General features: G+C 39.4%; 1 protein-coding gene across 1 annotated transcript in view; it reads left to right on the forward strand.

The window, feature by feature from the left end:
- The window catches only part of LOC141574330 (uncharacterized), a 58651-nt gene extending 39148 nt beyond the window's left edge, over positions 1-19503 (forward strand). The window contains exon 6 of the mRNA XM_074349091.1: positions 9963-19503. The gene's annotated coding sequence lies outside the window, so the exon portion shown is untranslated. The remainder of the gene's footprint in view (positions 1-9962) is intronic.
- Positions 19504-20341: the final 838 nt, after the last annotated feature.

Below are 20341 nucleotides of genomic sequence, written 5' to 3' on the forward strand. Positions count from 1 at the left end.
AAATTTTGCCTTTAATTTAGACCTTATGCTCTGGGTCACTGTGAACCTGACATCGCTGTGCTGAAGGCCCAAAGAGTCTCACTAGCTCACTTATTCACACACAAATGGCCGTGCCCTTCTAGCAATGAGAACCTGCGGTGTGTAGCTGCTCACCCACCGTTCCTAGCTGCTGTTTAACCATTGAACACATCCTGAGTAATAGTCTGACTTGAAATAACTTATTGGCTAAGTCTATTTCCTATGTCAAGACATCGTCCTCTCTCACAATCTGGGCCATTACATTACTTGATATTACAACACACACAAAAAGATTAAAATTGCGTGTTTTGAATTCAAATATAAAAGGTTAGTTTTTTCCCTTTGATTGTGTCTGTGGCATTATTCACTCTAAGAAACATCTGATAAAAATTCTGCTAAATCGTTTAACCCACAGGATGGGAACTGGGTAAGGATCTGCTGGGCTACCACTGGCATTTCCTTTAGCATTCCTTTCATCTGTTCTTCATGGTTAGTGCCCTTGCCAAGGTGAGTAAAATCTGACACGTTAACAGGCAATTAATCAAGTTTTAATCAGTGAAATGTCCTGGCAGGTCTAATTCCTGGTGCGAAGTCAGTAATGAAACCTCAGTATCTCAGTCCATGGAGCTGCTATATTAACCACTGTGGTCAAATTCCTATTTATTATGGCGTTTGAGACAGGAAAACGCTGCACTGTCAGAAGATTATTTTTTAAGAGAGAAAACAACCATGCAACACAACTTTGGAATACTTATTTTTGCTTTGTGTCAAAAAGCCATACTATTAAACCCCATAATGGAAGTAATGCTTTTTCCAGCTTTCATCAGTGGTCCAGAATGTCACACAATGAGAATTTAATAGGACTAAAGTGACTATTTGACATGCAGAACTGAGCTGTGTCATCAAGACTCCACAGGTAGTGAACACTTGGCGACCGATGGGTGGGAAGAGTGGGTACATTCTAACAAGGGGTCAAGGGGCCCCAGGAGAGCTGCTGTGTAATTGCCTGCAGCAGCAGATGGAAGGGCGCACCTCACATAAAAAGAGTATCATTCTATCACTGAAGAACGTGGCCTCATACACAAAAAATAAATATAAAATGAAGAGCTGAAGCCAAAGTTGTCTGAAACGGTGTTATGGTGTGAGAGGCTTTTAAAAGATTCTCTTTAACTGAAATGCACAGTGGAAACTTACTGCGATACTAATGTAGGCCAGGATGAATAACCACCTCAGAGGTGAATCTATTCATCACAGGTTGTGTTCAATAGTTGTTTGTAAGGGATAAGTATTTACTTCAGCAAAGTTGATTACATGTAATAATAGGCCTTATGTTTGATGAGATTCCAAATATAAACTTTTAAATACTTCTGCATGTTCTAGAGTAATAACTGTGGCTAGAGTTTATTATTTTCTGATTATATAATAAGGAATGAAAACTTTTTTTTTTTAATTAAAGTATAATCCATTTACCACATTGTGTCAGTTTCTGGTGTACAGCATAATGCTTCAGTCATACATGAATATACATATATTCATTTTCATATTCTTTTTCACCATAAGTTACTACAAGGTATTGAGTATGGTTCCCTGTGCTATACAGTATGAACGTGTTGTTAAGGAATGAAAACTTTAATTTGAATTTTCTAATAAACTGAGCACTGGTCCACATGAGACAGTCAATATTAATGTATCCCTACTGAAGGGGCACAGGTCAGTAGCTGATGCCTTGAAATCCCTTCCTAGAGTAAGTGACTGTATTTGCTCATCTCTGACGTGTGCTATTATTTTTAGAAAAGATTTCCTTTATTAACCTGAACAGTTCAATAATTAACCCCATTTCTAGTTGTTTTGTCTAGAACTTATAAATGAATTAGGCTCAAATTGTACTTTTAAAAGTCAGAATGTATTTTTAGTATACTTAATATCAATAATTGTTAAATTTGGAAGCTTGCTTACTTAAGTCTTGAAAGGAGGAGAATGTCCTGGAAGAAAGAAACATGTGCTAGAAATACAGAGTCTGATAGACTACATCCTCCAGGTTTATCTGTGTCCCTGTGCACGGCCCCTCTAGGGATCTGTGTTGGAATACCAAGACGTCACTCCTCCTGCTGAGTTCTTCAAGTGGGGGCAGGTGGAAATCAAATCCAGCAACAGGAAAGTTTCACCTTTCCAAAATGAAAACTTTTGAACCGTTTTCCTTTCCTGGGGTGAGTGAAGTATGTGACGGGGAGGGTGGGGGATGTTAGGAGAAAGGGGGTTAGAGTGGGAGGTAGGGGGCGTGCGGAGTGAATGTAGCTCAAATTGGAACTGGTCCAGTGGTGTTCGTAGCAGAAGACAGATGTGGAAAGGGGGTCGATGAGCGGAAAGGGAAGGCGAGGCTGAGGGACCGACAGGTGGAGCTGGCTCCGAGTGTGAGGAAACTTCAAGGACAGCAGCTGAGGAAGGAAACAATAAGGTGAATTTATACAGCGAGATTTCAAGAAAAACTGTCTCTTGGGGAATTATCAAAACAGAGAGAAAAAAGATTATAAACTCACATAATCACAAACAACAATTTGAAGAGTCGATTCGACCGGAGTATAGATTTCTGCAGAGATGGAGCATTGGGTCACAGTATTTAAAGGCTGTATGCTAAGCACATGCGTGAGCAGTGGCTAAGCCCAGTAATGAGGGGGTGTCAGAGTGAGGGGAGGACCTGGAGCAGTCACACAGCACACTGACCACCATCTGGGCACCAGCAACCGGGGCAGCATTGAACCCAATGTTCTAAAACTGTGCTGTATTTTTTAAATAAATTTATAAACTTTATGCCCGCTGCCTGAAAATCCTATGATTCTATAGTAATTTAGCAATACAGATAAAACAGACACATAAAACAACTAAAACGTAGTGAGAGAGGGCAGCGACAAGTTGGAACGAAGGGTTTCTTTCTATTCCTCACACTTACAACAGATAAAAACCCGGAGATATAAATATACATTTCCTATAAATATGTAAATGTATATTATATATATTATCGTATATAAAATATATATAACATACATGAGATACGTAAAACATATATATATGAGATATATAAAAAATATATATTTATCTGAGATATATAAAACATACATACACACACACACACACACACAGATACACTCTGAAAGTTGTTGTGAAAAAGTAAGAAGGAAGACTGATTAGACACTTCAGGACCCAAAAAAAGACTGCGTGGTAAGTTCCCCGGATTTCTTTCTTTTTTTTTTTTTTTTTGGTTTGGGTTTGGGTTTTTTTCTGCTTCATGGATCCCAGACCAGATGCTGAAGTCTACAACTCAGAAAATTTACCATTATTTGATGTGGTTCTCAGTGTATTTGGAGCTAATAGTTGAAGACAATGGTATTATAAATGGGAAGAGTAAGGGAACTAAAAGAAAAGGAAAGTTTCTAGACTTTATTCAAACTGGTGAAAAAGATGACACTAGTAAGTGGTGGTAAGTTATGTGTGTATAATGTAATGCCTGGAGCAATCGCTAAATATTTATACAGAGATATACCAAGAACACTGGATAAATCAGAATAACTCACTCTCCAGCGAAAGGTAATGGGATGACCTGAGGCTGTGTCTTTACCACAACCGCCCCCCAGCCCTCTGGCAAGAGGGAAGGCCAGGGGAGGAATCCTGCGCTCCATCACCTTTCTCCACCTGGCACTCCTCCCATGGACTGGGCACTTCCTGTGGGTTGCTGAAATGTTGCTGGGCACATCTAATGAGCTGCTGAAAGATTGCTGAAACGGTTCAATAAACGGGGTGCTTTCCCCCTAAACCGGCTTGCGGGGTTATTGTTACAACTTCTACAAGTAGTTACTTCTGTCATTCCTGAATAATTTTTATTATTCTGCTTATGCATTATACTTTTACAAACAGAATCTGTGTCAGCCTTGCTCTATGGAGAGCCGAGGCAAAAGGGATTTTACATCCAGATAATCACTACTTCCTCAAAAGTGTAAAGCAACGTCCTTCTCATTTGAGTACGTAAGTGCTTTGCCCAACCCCATTTTAACATCTTCTTAAGGCATAATTAATAGTCAATAAACTGTACATAATTAAGGTATGAAAAGTTACATATTGTGATTTCATTTGTCTAACATTCTCAAAATGACAAAATCCACACATGTAATACAAATCTACGTACATTCTCTAACACGTTGTGAGATGGCCTAGAACTATGCACACACTGAGTTGCTGTTAATTTCTCATTTTGGCTTTGTGCTATAGTCACAGGATACTCCTGAAGAAGACAGGGTGCAGGTAAATGGGACCTCCCTGTACTATTTTTGCACCTTTCTGTGAATCTATAGTTATTTCAAAATAAAAAGACAACAACAGCATTGACAGACACAAATTACTATACTTTGTATGAGTCTATCTATATAAAGCTCTGGAAAAGTCAAATCTGTGAAAAAGAAAACAGATCAGTGATTGATGGGGGCCGAGAGTGAGGGAATGGTAGATGGGACTGCTTGAAAATGGGCATGAGGAAATGCTTTGGGGCGATGAAAGTGTTCAAGAAGTGGATTGTGATGATGGCTACTCCACAAATGTATTAAAACTCACTGCATTGTACACTTTCAATGGGTGTGTTGTATGGTATGTAAAATATAGTTCAACAGAACTTTAAAAATGCGTTGTTATAGTGATCAAGGAAAAATAAGGTCACGCTGAACTTTTCTTAACTCCACTTTTGGAACTTAGCCCTATTTACAATTTTTTCCTACATTTTTTTCTTTTTAAATTTTTTTTATTGAAGCATAGTTAATTTACAATGTTAATTTCAGGTGTATAGCAAAGTGATTCAGTTATATATATATGTGTGTATATTTTTACATATATATTTTTCCTTTTCAGCTTTTTTCCATTATCTGTTATTCCCTGTGCTATACAGTAGGTCCTTGTTGTTTATCTATTTCATATACAGTAGTGTGTGTCTAAAATTTACACTTTGAATTGAATAGCATCCATATAGGAGCAGGGGGTGAGCATCCGAAGCTTATCTGTGCATCAGGCCCCTGGAGTCTTTTCCAAGCGCTGGTGTGCACATGTCAAGGCAGACGGCGTAGGGAGGGAGCCATGTGGGACACATGGGGAAGGGGGGAATCTTTTATCCCTGTAGCTGCACTGGTTAAGAGTTATTATCTGTTCCTGTTGAGAGAGAAGAACCCACTGATATGAGAATCTCCTACACATCCTTTCCAGTTTGCTGTCTGTGGGTGTGTATTTCATACACACAGGAGGTTGTAAAAGGGTTGTCATTGCAGAGCATGTGCTGATTCATTGTCAACAAATCATCGTGTCACCTTTACAGAGCCCTGAGACAAAAGATAAATACTCACACAAGCAAACAAAAGCCTTCTAACTTCTATAACCAGGGCTGACTCCCTCTTTAGTATCAAGTTTCCAGTGTTCAATATGAGAAAATAAGGCTAGTGAAACACTTTGCAGACTCTGTCCTGAAGCGGTTTATTTCTGCCCAGATGTGTTTCACTTAAAAAAGCAACGTATTTAGATTCCTACCATTTATTTTTTACCCTGAACTGTAACAGTCCGTTTGCGTGTTCCACTAGACGGTTAGCTCTTAGTGGGGAGGGAGAGGGGAGAGGTGAGGGTTATCCTCTGTGTCCCCGCTACCTATGAGAGGACCTAGGACCTAACAGTTACTTAATACATGTTTGTGTAATTAATTAGTAGTTAGTTTAGAGGCTATTGTAAGAGAAAATAGATACAGGAATAAAATTTAGAAATGAGGAACTCTGTATATGTCAAATCTACAGCATAGTATTTATACACTACAAAAGTTAAAGTAGATTCTTATGGTTTTAAAGCATCTTAGATTAAATAAAACCGCGTGTCATCATAGAGGTAGGAATCTGAACTATTTAGGAGTGTGTGAGCTGGGATAAATATTTGCAGCATAAAGTTGGATTTAAAAGGTAATTAAGCTAAAGGTGCTCCAAGAAAAGCAAGCAAACAAAAAACAAACAAACAAAAAAAAAAACAAAAACAAACAAACAAACAAAAAAAAAACCCCGCAGCAAGTGAAAAGACCAATTGAGCAGAACCTACAATTTAGTAGAAGGTGGCAGTGATAATACAATTCTGAAGTAGCCTAGACATCTCTCATATAAACAAATAAAACTAAACTACAGTAAAAATCATCTTCCCCACTTACGTCAAAACCTCCTGCTATGGTCTGAATGTTTGTGCCCCACTCAGTTCACATGTTACAATCTTAATACCCTAAGGTGATGGTATCAGGAGATGGGACTTTGGGGGGGTACTGAATCACGAGGGTGGAGCTCACACGAATGGAATTAGTGCCCCTAGGAAAGAGACTGCAGAGGTCCAGAGCCCCTTGCACCGTGAGAGGACACAGCCACGAGGTGCCTGTGAGCCAGGACGAGAGCCCTCTCTGGAAATGGCCGTGCTGGTTGGAGTCCCGGCATCCAGAGCTGTGAGAAATCAGTTTCTGTTGTTTCATGCTGCCCAGGCTGTGGTGCTGCCCCATAGCAGCCTGAGTAGACTAAGACGCTGCCACACTGTATACGCCATGTGTGTAGATTTGGAAAAGGGAGATCTTAGTCTGCTCTGGCTGCCACAATGAAATACCGCACCCGGAGTGGCTCACACAACAGACATTGACTTTCTCACTGCTCTACGTGCTAGGAGTCCAAGATCGAGGTTTTTCAGCCAATTTGGTTTCTAGTGAGGACTCTTGGTTTGTAGATGTCCCCCCTCTTGCTGTGTTCTCATATGGCAAAGAGAGGGACAGCTCAGCTGTCTCTTGCTCTTCTTGGGTCGGGACATTACCCTTATGACCTTATTTAACCTTCGTTGCCTCTTTACAGACCCAGTCTCCAAATATAGTCACAATGGTGCGAGGGGTGGTGGTGGTGGCGGTGGCGGTGGCGGTTAGGGCTTCAGTGTATGATGTTTAGGGAGATGCAATTCAGTTCATAGCAGGGGATGAAAAACTGCAGAGAAGTTTTACATTGTCTTACTATATTTATTAAGAAAGCATGAAAAAACAAAATTTTAGAAGTGAAAAGAATCTGAAAATATGTATATGTGTAACTGAATTGCTTTGTTGTACACCTGAAGTTAACATTGTAAATCAATTACTTTTCAATTAAAAAAAAAACAAAATTAAAAAAAGAAATAATGGTGGACCTTGTTGTTTATTTTATATATAGTAGTTTATTTGATATCTGCAAATCTCAAACTCCCAATTTATCCCTTCCCACTCGCTTTTCCCCCTGGTGACCATAAATTTGTTTTCTGCTTGTGAGTCTGTTTCTGGTGTAAACAGGTTTGTTTGTGTTTCCCCCCCCCCCCCCGCCCCACATATAAGTGGTATCCTGTACTTCAATTTAGAAAAAAAGAAATAATTATGGAGATGTCAAATATGGTTACCAGGATTGCACAGCTACAATTAGAAGTAGTTAGAATTTGTACCTAGATCTTTCTGACTTAGAAGCTAGTTTTCCTACTATCTTAATTTTTTTTTTTTTTTGGAAATTGAAGGTAAATGAAGTAAAAATATTCTACCATGTGATTACTTCATTCCCCATACCTTTTCCTTTAAAAACATACCTCGGATAATTTATGCCATGAGTTTCTCCTGCTAATTTGTTCCATGCCCCCTCAGCTTGCCTTTGAGTTCAGACTGAACCAAGGTGAAGGGTTCCCCTACGCCCTGACAGCCTCTGACCATGAGCTCCTGCACTTCTCCACTCTTCCCCCTGGGAGCCTCATCCAGCACCATGGGACCTGGCTGAGCCCAAGGGCAGGGCAGCCTGTACACAGCAGAGATTTAGTACACTCAGATGCAACCATCAAAAAAAGACTCATGAGAATCTTGGAAAATATTGACAGTGAGGGACAGTTCTGGGGGTTTCTACATGAATCCTCAAAGGGTCCTCAGGTGAACTGAGCTCCAGTTGCCCCCAGTAGTTACACACTTATTGTCTGTCCCCAACCTCTGGCTCATGCTTCCTGGGATTACCTCCCAAACATGCTCCCTGCACTCAAGTCTTCATCTCACACCTGCCTCAGGAGCCCAGACACACACCCCCAAGAAGGTGACATCATCCTCACCCCACCTCCACCCCTGCACAACTTCCGCACTGGTATTTCAGAGTGAATTGCTTTCGGGTATCTGCTACCCATGCCCGTGTTTGGTCCTTTCCTAATAAGGACCGTTATAGACTTCCAGTTCTCTGAAAAGAGTTTAGTGCAGTCCCAGACTATTTGGGGGAAGCTCAGTTTTCTATTTGTCCTTCCACCTGTGTTTCTCTCCTTGACTCTCATAATACTACCCCACCCGTGGCAGTCCTGCCACCACATATGTGTGTGTGTGTTTTTTTTCCACAACAAGCAATTGTGCAACCCCAGCTGTGTGTCCTACGATTTAACTGGGTTCTGACACAGATTATATACTTGGAGATCCCACAAGTTAAGGGCTCGGCCCCAGGAAACTACTCCCCAGCACACACACTAGAGATATCTGTCTCAAGTACTAGGTCCTTGGGTTGCCCGTAACGCATGTCCTACTTTAAGGGATAAGATGCTGTACTGGAGGTAGCATGTTGCATGCAACACATTGGATCCAATTTGGCTAAAAATTGGAGGTTATCATGACCCCTTCCTCAAGCTTGATTATTTACTATAGCAGCTCACAGAACTCAGGGAAATACTTACATTTGCCAGTTTATTAGATATAATAAAGGATACAGATGAACAGCCAGATGAAAAGATACGTAGGGCAAGGTCTGGGAGGGGCCTGAGTGCAGGAGCTTCTGTTCCTGTGGGGAACATCGCCTCTCTGTGTGTAGTTGTGATCTCCAATCTGGATGCTCTCCGAAATCCATGGGACTTTAATGGAGGATTCATCAATAGGCATGATCCACCACTAACTCTACTTCCAGCCTTTCTCTCTTCTCAAGAGAATGGAGGGCAGCGCTGAAAATTCCAAGCTTCTAACCATGACTTGGTCTTTCTGGTGACTAGCTCTCATTCAGAAGCCATCCAGAGACCACCCCCACCTCTGAGTTGTCTCATTAGAACAAAAGGCACTCCTATCACCCAGGAAATTACAAGGGTTTAGGATCTCTGTGCTAGGAGCTGGAAATGGAGGCTAATACACATTTCCTATTATCTCACATAGACATAATTGTGTTCTTAATAACTGGTGGTGTTTGTGGTCATGTTAATGTTATAAAGGGGAAGACATCATCAGAGAGATTTATGGAACATGTGAGACTAGTGGGCCGTCATAGGATTCTGACACAAGACTATCCTGCAACAAACTTCTTTCCCTAATTCTGCAACCATATTCTGATAAATGGGACGGGAGTTAGAAATCCCTTTTATAGAATGCATGTTTTTATTAATTACACAGAATAGTGTAAACATATTAAAATTGAAAATAATTGAACAGACTTCTGATCCCCCAGGAGCTAGATCATGTCTCTAGGCCTGACCTACTTCAACTGATAAAAACCTTTTAATGTCATTTAATCGATTGGTTTTGTTGTCATTAAATGGGATTGATTTAGGCTGCAGATTGCTGTGATTGTGTAATTCAGAAAGAAATTACTTCATAAATACATCACAAAAATATTGTATCAGAAAGCAAAAATCTTTTTATTAAGTAAATCATTCTGATGTCACTAGTCTGCTTGATGGTGTCAATGGCATTGAAACTGTTAACAAATGAACCAGTGTAACCTCAAATTTATTGTGGCACACTATAGTTTTAAATAAAGCTTAGTTTGAATGGTGTCAGATCCTTAATTGGAAGAATTGTTTTTGGTAAAACTTACAAATGCAGCACAATTTTCCTATTTTACTTTTTAAAGCTTTTAACACTATTTTGTATTTTCTTTATCGATTTGTTTCCTAAGCTTCAGTATCAAATGCACCTAACAAAAAAGGAATGGAGTTGAAACTCTGACTCGTTATCTGCCTAGTCCTTTTAATACATCTCATAAGAAACAAAGACTGAAGACTCAGCCAGCATCAGAGCTTTGTTCCTTCCTACTGTTATTTAGGCTGTTGGGTTTCAATGAAGAATTCACTGAAGTGGAAACCTGATCAAGCAATAATGAAGTTAAAACAACACCCTCGGAGACAGTGAAATCTTAGTAAACTCTTAAGTGATGAAAATGAAGTAGTCCCACACTTTACACAAAAAGACTGAAGTAAAATGATTGCCTGACTTGTTAAATAAAGAAACACACCATGTCAATAAACATTTCTCAGTATGTGTTAGTACATTACACAGAGCAAAATTCTTATTGAGATAGATGTGAGGAGAATGTCATTCAAATGTCTTCAGTTTAGTAGATGACTTCGAAAAGGTAAACCTTCACAGAAGCTGTCATCATGTCTGCCTTTGTTAGCATATCTGATACTTCACTGGGAATAATCATTTCCTCTGCTTGGTTTTTATTGACTCAAAGTTGTGTGTTTGTTTATTTTCTATTTTGTGACTCTGGTGCAAGTGTCATTCAAACTCAGATGGTACTGAGACAGCAGTCTGATTAGATCCCTAGGAGAATTGCTTAACTCCCATGGGAACTTCCAAAGAGAGAAATAGTTCCTCACTTAATTATTAAATTCCTAAAAAGTACATAAGAGGAGGCATCTTTATGGTTTGCTAGATTTCATAATAAGACTTGTTCTTAAGCAAGTAAAACTCAGGAGATCTTTCTAGGTGCGTGTATTCATCTATCAATAAGATTGAAAATCTTAGATTATCAAAATATCTATAATTCCCTAGTATTAAAATACTGCTCAGTTGTAGGCACTCAATTCAAAAGATCACTAACCTTCACAACATTTTTATGTCAACTCTCAAAACTTTCCTGTTTACTACCCACAACATGATAGCACCCTGGAAATGCACACTGTAGCAGACTCTATTAATGGCACAGAATTAATGACTAAAATATTTTCATGCTTTATTTTTTAAACTATTATGGATTTTTTTCTAATTGCATTGTATGCGTCATTGTACAAACTGGCAAAACTTCAACAAAAAAGGAGAAATAAAAAGCTCTGGTAATCCCACCATCAAAGACACATTGTTCTCTGCTGACTGAACACATCAATTCCTTTTAAAAAGATAAATTGTTGACACTTTATACATATACATATACATTTTATACATATACATATAGAAATTATATGTACTCTTATTTTTCAATATTTTGGAAACACTATGTAACTGGTTTATGATATTCATTGCATTAAAATTCATTTTAATATGCCATAATTTATTCAAATATTTGGTAATTAAACCTACTTTCTGCTTCTGTTTTTATATAAAATGTTGTAATAATCATCTTGGTACTTAAAATTTAGTCCATAATTCTTATACTTCATCAGGTAAAAAAATTGAATTCTTAGGACAAATGTGAAGTTTCACCCACTGTAATCCATATTGCCAAATTATTTTTGCGATATTTCTTTACAAGGGCTCTGGAATCATATATATATACCAAATTCTGCCAAATGTTTCATTACAGTATATAAAACCCAAACAATTTTTGGCTTTGAATTTCTCCATTATTCTTGTGTGTTACAGTGGAACTATTCCAAGTACTAGAATGATAATTTACTACCATTAAAAATTGTGACAAATATCTGTGTGCCACCATTTATCTATAAATGAATGATACATTTGATAACACTTTAATATTTGCCAGGAATCCAGTGCTCTAGTATTAAAATACTGTTCAGTTTTATGCCTCTAATTCAAAAGATCGCTAACCTTCATAACATTTTAAAATCAGCTCTCTAAATATTCTTGTTTACTAGCCATGGCATGACAGCACCCTTGAAATGCACACTATGGAAGACAACAATAGCTCTTGAAAGTTTACAGAGTTGTCACATCCTTATTGTTTGACAATCAGGTTGAATAAGATTAGTGTCATATGTCAGTTTGAATCAAAGAATTCTAGATAAAGCCAAAACCATTGCTGGAAACAATGAACCATAACATCGTCAGCTAAATTTTGCTGCCTCAGAAGTATCCTGTCAAATGATGCAGAAATAGACAAGGGACTAGAACGCATACCAAGATACCCTGACCATCTGTTGGTAGATTATCAAATGGAGGTTGGTGCCAATAAAGCAGTAAATGTAACATCAAGGTCAGCATCTAGAGGTTATAGTACTGTATTTTCCAGAACCATTATGTGAGTTCAGAATCAAATATCCTTTCTGTGCTAAAAATCAAAAATTTTAGCTGCATTTTGAATATTGCACTCACTATCCAGTATGGAAAGAGACAGCCTCTCTACTAGGTAATGTGCTGCTCAGTTCGTTGCTGTTGCCTCCCAAGGAGCAAGCTTGTGTAAGTAAGTTCTTTCTGACTTCCTACTTCCTTCATTCTGTCCTGCCCTGGGGTTATGGTGACAGAACAGGATGCACTAAAATGTTGAGATCCTCTCTCCAATTTATTAATCTACTCCATACTGTGAGCTTAGGGCAATGCTTGGACCCAAATTCCAGAATCGAGTTTGTTCTGGAATAAACTCTACCTTTACTAAAGGTGGTTTAACAAGCCTGTTTAAATGCACATCCAATTGGTTTCATCTGTATAATGTAATGATTTGATATTTGTATATGTTGTGAAATGATCACTACCATAAGTCTGGTTCACATCTGTCACCATACATATTATCATTTTTTTCCTTGTGATGAAAAATTTTCAGCTCTATGCTCTTAGCATCTTTCAACTATACAATATAGTATTATTAACTAGAGTCACCATGATGTACATTACATCCCCATGGCTTATTTTTTTCATAACTGGAAATTTGTACCTTTGACTCTCTTCACCCATTTCACCCACTCCCTACCCCCTGCCTCTGGTAACCACCAATCTGTTCTCTGTATCTATAAGCTCACTTGTTGTTTTTGCTATGGTTGTTTTTTTAAGATTCCTCATGTAAGTGAAATCATATAGTTTTTGTCTTTCTCTGTCTGACTTATTTCACTTAGTGTAATGCCTTCAAGATCCATCCATGATGTTGCAAATGAGAAGATTTCATTCTTTTTTATGGCTGAATAATATTCCATTATCTATCTATCTATCTATCTATCTATCTATCTATCTATCTATCTATCTGTCTAGATAGATAGATAGATAGATTGATAGATCACATTTTCTTTATCTATTTATCTACTGATGGACACTTAGATTGTTTCCATGTCTTTGCTATTGTAAACAGTGCTACAATGAACATAGAGGTGCTTATAGGGTTTTGAGTTATTTTTTTCACTTTCTATGGATAAATACCCAAGAGTGGAATTGTTTGATCATATAGTAGTTCTATTTTAAATCTGATATTCTATTTTAAATATTTGAGGAATCCCTATATTGTTTCCCATAATGGATGGCTGCACCAATTTACATTCCCACCAGCAAAGCACAAAGGGTTTCGTTTTCTCCACATCCTCTCCAACACTTGTTATTTCTTGTCTTTTTGATGATAGTCATCTGACAAGGTGTGAGATGGTATCTCACTGTGCTGTTGATTTGCATTACCTGGTGATTAGTGATATTGAGCATCTTTTCATGTACCTGTTGGTCATCTGTATGTCCTCTTTGGAAAAAAATGTCTATTCATGTTCTTTTCCCACTTTTTTTTAAGTTGGACAGTTTGGGGTTTTTTGATGTTGAGTTGTATGAGTTCTTTGTACATTTCAGATATTAACCCCCTATCAGATGTCTTGTTTACAAATACCTTCTTCCATTCATTAGGAAGCTTTTTCTGTTTGGTCTAGTTCCCTTTGCCATGGACATCCATTCTTAAAGCTAGGCTGGAATAAAGTTTGCCCAGTTATTTGGCTGAACGTGACCCTGGGTGTGTCTGTGAGAGTATTTTGAGATGAAATCAGTGTTTATATTGGTGGAGCGAATAAAGCAGATTTCCCTCCCTTATATGGATGAACATCGTTCAATCAGCTGAAGATCTGAATAAAGCAAAGAAGGGTGGCAGTGGGCCCGTGCTTATGGAATTCACTGGTCTTACCGTATCCCCCACCATCCCAAAGCAGCTGGCTTAACAGAACAGTTGAATAGCCTTTTAAAATCCCAGTTACAGTGCCAGCTAAGTGGCGATACCTTGAAAGTTTGGAGCAAGATTCTTTCTAGAAAGCCGTGTATGCTCTAAATCAGTGTCTGATACAAAGTCCTGCCTCTCCCACAGCCAGGCTTCACAGGTCCAGGAGTCACGTGTGGAAATGAGAGTGGCACCACTCGCTACTACCCTTAGTAACCTGCTGGCGACACTTCTGCCTCCTGTTCCCTGACAATGTTCTGTGGGCCTAGAGATCTTGACTCCAAAGGAAGAACTTCCATCAGGAGACACAGAGATGATTCCATTGAACTGGAAATTAAGACTGCAGCCTAGCCACTTTGGGATCCTAATGCCTTTGGATTAACAGGCAAAGAAGGGGTTTACTGTGCTGACTATAGAGATTAATTCTAAACACCAAAGGGAAATTGGACGACTCATCTACAGCGGGAGTAAGCAAGAGGGTGTCTGGAACATAGGAGATCACTTACAGTGTCTCTAGGATTACCATGCCCTGTGATTAGGTAATGGAAAGCCCTAGCAACCCAATCCAGGCAGGACTATGAACGGTCCAGACTCTTCCAGAATGAAGGTTTGAGTCATCCCACCAGTTAAAAATCACAACCAGTTGAAGTGCTTGCTGAAGGCAAAGGGAATACGGAATGAATACTGGAAGAAGGTAGTTATTAATATCAGCTATGACCACATGGCCAGTTACAGAAATGAGGACTGTAACTGTTTTGAGTATTTCCTCCTTATTTTGTTGTGAATCTGTGCGTGTGCATACAAAATAAATATCTTTGCTTTCTTCTCTCTGTATTCCATGATCATGTAAAGGAAGATGCACTGACATTATATCACAGGGTTTAAGTACAGCTAATTATTTACGGAATGTCAGGGAGGGGAGCAAACATCACTCAAGGACTTTACCTTCGCTTCTGGCAAAAGAGTTCGAGTGTTTTCGGTTAACACACAGGATATTGGTTTCATGTTGGGTAAAATTATGACCTTGTTGTTGTCCTTATTTGGAGATTAAGTATAGTTTAAGGAGACGCACATAGGTGCCAAGTTGACAAGGGGTGGATCTGTGATGGTTAATTTTGTGTGTAAACCTGACTGGGCCATGGGGGTGCTCAGACATCTGGCCAAACATCACTCTGGGTGTGTCTGTGGAGTGTTTCTGGATGAAAGTAACATTTGGACTAGGCAGGCCAATTAAAGCAGATTTCCCTCTCCAATGTGAATGAGATGTATCCAATCAGAGACTCGAATAGAACAAAAAAGCTGACTGAGAGGAAACGCCTGTTTGACTGCTTGTCTCTGAGCATTGGTCTTTTTTTCTACCCTTTGGACTCAGACTGAAATATCGCTCTTCTCGGGTCTCCAGCCTGCTGGCTTTCAGACTACACATCACATCTCCTGGCTCTCCAGCTTGTCACCCTCAGATCTTGTAAATTCTGGTCTGAGGACTAAGGCGGTTTCAAACACGGTCACCACATGCTCTTCTTTGAATCGGGCTTCTGTCCCTTAGCAGGGAAACATTAATCGTCTATCCAGAAACTGACCACTTCTAACCTCCTTCCTACACTGTCAAAATCTTGGTCCATGTTCAGAGCTGCCCACATTTCTAGATTATTGCAAAAACCTCTGCTTCCCAACTGTCTCCGTACTCTGGCCCCTGCACTCTCTCTCATAGCCCTATTCGCAAAGACACAGCAGCCAGAGTGATGCTGTGAAAACATGTCAGACCATGTAGTTCCTCTGCTAAACACCTGTGACGGATCCCACCTCACTGAGAATAAAAGCCATGCTGGACCTCAGCATCCTAGCTGCTCCCATCGCCCTGCTCCCGAAGCCTGCTTTTCCTCCTCTCATTCTCTCTGCTCACACACCTTCTGCCCCCACTGGCCATCAAGCTCCCTGGGCAAATCCTTGACTCAAAACCTTTGCCCATGTTTCTCTCTCTGTCTGGAAGGCCTACTGCCAGGTACCTGCATGGCTTGCTCACAGCCTCTTTTGGCTCCCTATTCAAATATCACCTATTCAAGGAGACCAGACGTGGCCCCTTTATCCAAAGTTGCAGCCACCTTCTGATCCTCTGTCCCCTTTCCCCACTTCATGTTTTCCTTCAGCACTTACCATCATCTGACATGCTATGCACTGTACTTGCTTCTTATCTATTCTTTTCCTGAGATGTAAACTCCATAAAGACAGAGATTCTGCTTTTTTTGTTCACTGCTCTATCCTCCACCCCTAGAACCATGCCTAGCACATTTTATGTGCTCAGTAAATCATATTCTGTGAATAATTACAGCTTAGAAATGCTGTATTCACATTGCTTTAGGCTGAGGGAGTTTACCAGCCTTAGAGAAGATTATCTTTAAAGATTACCTCACACACATTTTTTTTTTTGCTCGCTTTCTGAACTACTATGATATAAGACACAATCCTTACTCTGAAAAATCTAGCTAGAAAGAAAAGTTACTTAAAATTGTAATCGACATTTTGGCAGAATGACAAGACCAGGGTTATTCTTAGGGTGTACATCTCTAGTGAACACTGACTATAGACTCAGTCTCTGATTTCTTCCTTCTGACTTAAAAGGCAAGAGAAGGAGTGAGAGAAAATGCCATCTTCATCTTTGTCCTTTTCTCTGAGAAGCTAAAACTCCTCCTGGTTAACCTCCAATGAGTTTCCTAGAATACACTGTCCATCATCACTACGCATTCGTTAGTTTGCCCACAGCGAGCTGTCTCCACTTGTGGACACCTTCAACTACAGCCTAGGAGCTCAGTAACAGGATCTGGAAAACCCTCGTGTCCTAGACTAATGGGCTTCCCCCCACTGCACTCTCCAATCTGTTGCTTTTCCCCTTCTCTCCCAACCCAGAGGGGAGCAAGTCCCATCACTATGGACTCTTCATCATGCTCCACCGCATCTCTTCCTCCTGAACCTCACAGCTTCTGTCTTCTGTCCACTGCATCATTGCTCACCTGAGTTATTGTGACTGGTCCTTGGGGTCTCAGGCTGGTCCGGCCTCTGATCCTTCCTAGAGTTCACTTGCTGAAGGATGAATTAAAAATTCAAATCTCTGAAAAATCTAAAGAGCTGTGACTTGACTCTTAAAACCCCTCTGTGGCTCCCCAGTGCCTGCAGGATAAAATTTAAACTGCAAAGCATGGCCAGGTCTGCTCATGACCTGGCATCTGCCAAAGTCTGCAGATTCAACTTTTCTGACCTGTGAAGTTTTAGCAGTTAGCCATGCTTAACTATTTAAAGATCCTTGAAAGGGCTATGCCAGACTCTTGGGGCAGAATATCACCTCTCTCACCCAGTCCCTTGGCTGGAAAATTCCTCCTCATTATTCAAAACTTAACTCAGTTGTCATATCCACCAAGAAGCCATCCTGATCCTGCTTTGCCTTCTTTCTTGGCTGTCTTTCCTCCATCCTGCTGGAATACCAGTTCTCTATGTCCCCTGGACTCATATTTTTAACAGAGAACTTGCCACAGTGTGTTGTCATTACATGAACTCTTCATACTTCACTTCTTATTTAAGTTGTGAAACCTTCTGGACTTAATGTACTGTAACTTCTCATCACCCACCTGCCTCTAAGCTTCCGATGTTGACCCTGGATGTGGTTGGTCCTCTCTCCCGATGATAACCCTTCTAGATCTTAGAATGACTGGTACCTTGGGTAGAATAGCTTAGCATGTTTCCAGAACTTTTTAACAAGGAGAAAGTTAACCCTTTCAGGTAAAAAACCAAAGGATTATCTGATTGATTTTATTATTTATGAAATGCATCTTAGTTGATTGTGAAGGGAGAAAATAAAATGTTGACTGTGGAGTGTCTAGGGGTGTATCTAGAATATTTCAGAGAAGCAAACTGACTTCATACATTATCTCGCTGTATAATTTTAATGGTAACATACCTACAACATGTCACTAGAACCCTCATATTTATTACCCTGATTTCCCCACTACACTGGGAGCCTCTTGCTGTCATAGGGACTGCAGGCCCTGGTACCACTTGTCCCCTGTCAACCACAGAGAAAGCCTTGTTATCTGCCTGTCGGAGAAGCCCCCTGCATCAGATCCCTGACTCTGATTTTCTTCTCTTATTGTCATACAATGTAAAAGCTGGGGTGGAGATTCTGTCGGCCTGTTTGTCTCTCTTCCACTCATGCTAAGATTTACTCTCAGAAATCAATACTTTCATTTCTGATTTGCGCTCATCACCAAAAAATTTAGTGGCTCTGTTATGTTTTGGACAAACCCTCTGAACAGGGCACATTGAGAGAATGCAGCCTGTCATCTCTCCATCAGCAGGTTTCTTACCTGAGAGGCAGGAAAGAGGGGGTGGTGGGCTGTCTTTAAAGAGCTAAAATGTAATATTAGATTGGGTATGTTAGGTATTTGAGTGCATAGACATTGAAAGCTACAAGCGTTCAATGGCTGCCATTTAAAAAATGCAAGTTTATGGAAGGTAACCAATAATCTTGCCAAAAATGGTGTAAAAGTCACAGAGCTGAAATTAGATATAAATTTGACATGAAGAAGAAGCAATTATAATAGAAAAGATAACACATTCAATAAATAGCAATGAAAGGAAAACAAGAAATATACATTACTTCGTATTTTTAGCCACACTGTTGCGCCTTTGAGGCATAACATGAAAACAATTTGAGCAGCACTCAGTGGTTGAGAGTAGGCTTTGGAGCCGGGTCGCCTAGGTTCAAATCCTAGCTCTGCCTCTCCTTTAACTTGGGAAGTTATTTATTCTCTCTGTGACTCAACATGCTTTTCTGTAAGCCGGGCATACAAATACCGTGAATTCAAAAACATAGTACATGGACAGGGAACTATATTTAATATCTTGTAGTAGCCTTAGAATATGAAAAAGAATATATATACATGTATAACTGAATCACTACACTGTACGCCAGAGACTAACACAACGTTGTAAACCAACTATAGTTCAATTAAAAAAAGACAATATGTGGCAAGTGGCATGTAATAAGGTATGCAAAAACTATTAACTAATACAAATCTTATTAACATCATAATTATTATTGTTAACCTTTCTCCTCAGATATGCCTCTTAAGCGTTTAGATACCCGGACATGTATGGCTCTGAAAAATAATAGAGAATTTTGAAAACATCTCACAGATTACACTGTTCTTTTAAGAATCTGAAAAGCTGCAGTAGCTCGGGGTCTATTATTGATAGAACTCATTTGGAAAGTCCAAATCTGTCCTACTTTATGTTTTTATATACAGTATTCTCCTAATTACATATGTTGGAAAGCAAAAAAAAAAAAAAAAAAAAAAGAAAAAAAAAAGAAAAGCAACCCTTGTTTCTTTAGTGTCATTTAATAAAATTAAACCAATCAATATCTCATTTTCCCTGGCACATTACTTTGCCAGCCAGCAGACTGCCATCGTGAAGTGTGTCCGAGGACTGGGATGAATACATGGTCCCCTCAGGTTACATCATCCCACGTCTTAAGCTGTTTAATCCATAAAGCCTAGAACATGGTGAAGCTCTTTTATTAATCATACTTTTGGTCAGGGAAAGAGGGAATAATGGGTTTTCCTTTGTGAGCGTGACTTGAGCATTTCTGAATTAGGATCTTATGAACAGTGATAGCACAGAGGCTCATAAGCTCGAGTTATTTGGTCCCTTGTTTAGTTTGTAACTCTGAGCTATTTAGTTGCTATAGTGACAGTAATGATAAAGGCTGACTGGAAGAAGATAACATCTTATTTGGGATTTTGTTGTTGTCGTTGGAAGGGGAGAACATGGACCATGTTGCCCTATTAGACAAGATGTTGGGTTACATCTATTTTGAATGGCAAGTCTCACAGTTTTTAGTACAGATTGTTTCAGTGTGGTGCTTTACAGCTAAACTCTCGAAGGCTTGACTTGGGGTTTAGCAAGTTTAAGATATCCTAATCTCCAACTAACAGGATTTTTCTGAAAGTAGTTGCTCAGTATATGAATTATTATAAAAGATGAAATACTAAGTTTAATACAAAAAAGCCAACTTGAGAAGTTCGTGCAACGTACAATGTACCTTTCATATTGATAGAATTATTTAATAAGACTGTTAACAGTAAGGAAACTATAGGAACTCTGGCAATAAGTAAATTATGAGGGCTTATTTCCTTTTAATTCTCTGATCCCAG

The sequence above is a fragment of the Camelus bactrianus genome, chromosome 21 (genome assembly GCF_048773025.1).
Source record: "Camelus bactrianus isolate YW-2024 breed Bactrian camel chromosome 21, ASM4877302v1, whole genome shotgun sequence".
Taxonomy (NCBI): domain Eukaryota; kingdom Metazoa; phylum Chordata; class Mammalia; order Artiodactyla; family Camelidae; genus Camelus; species Camelus bactrianus.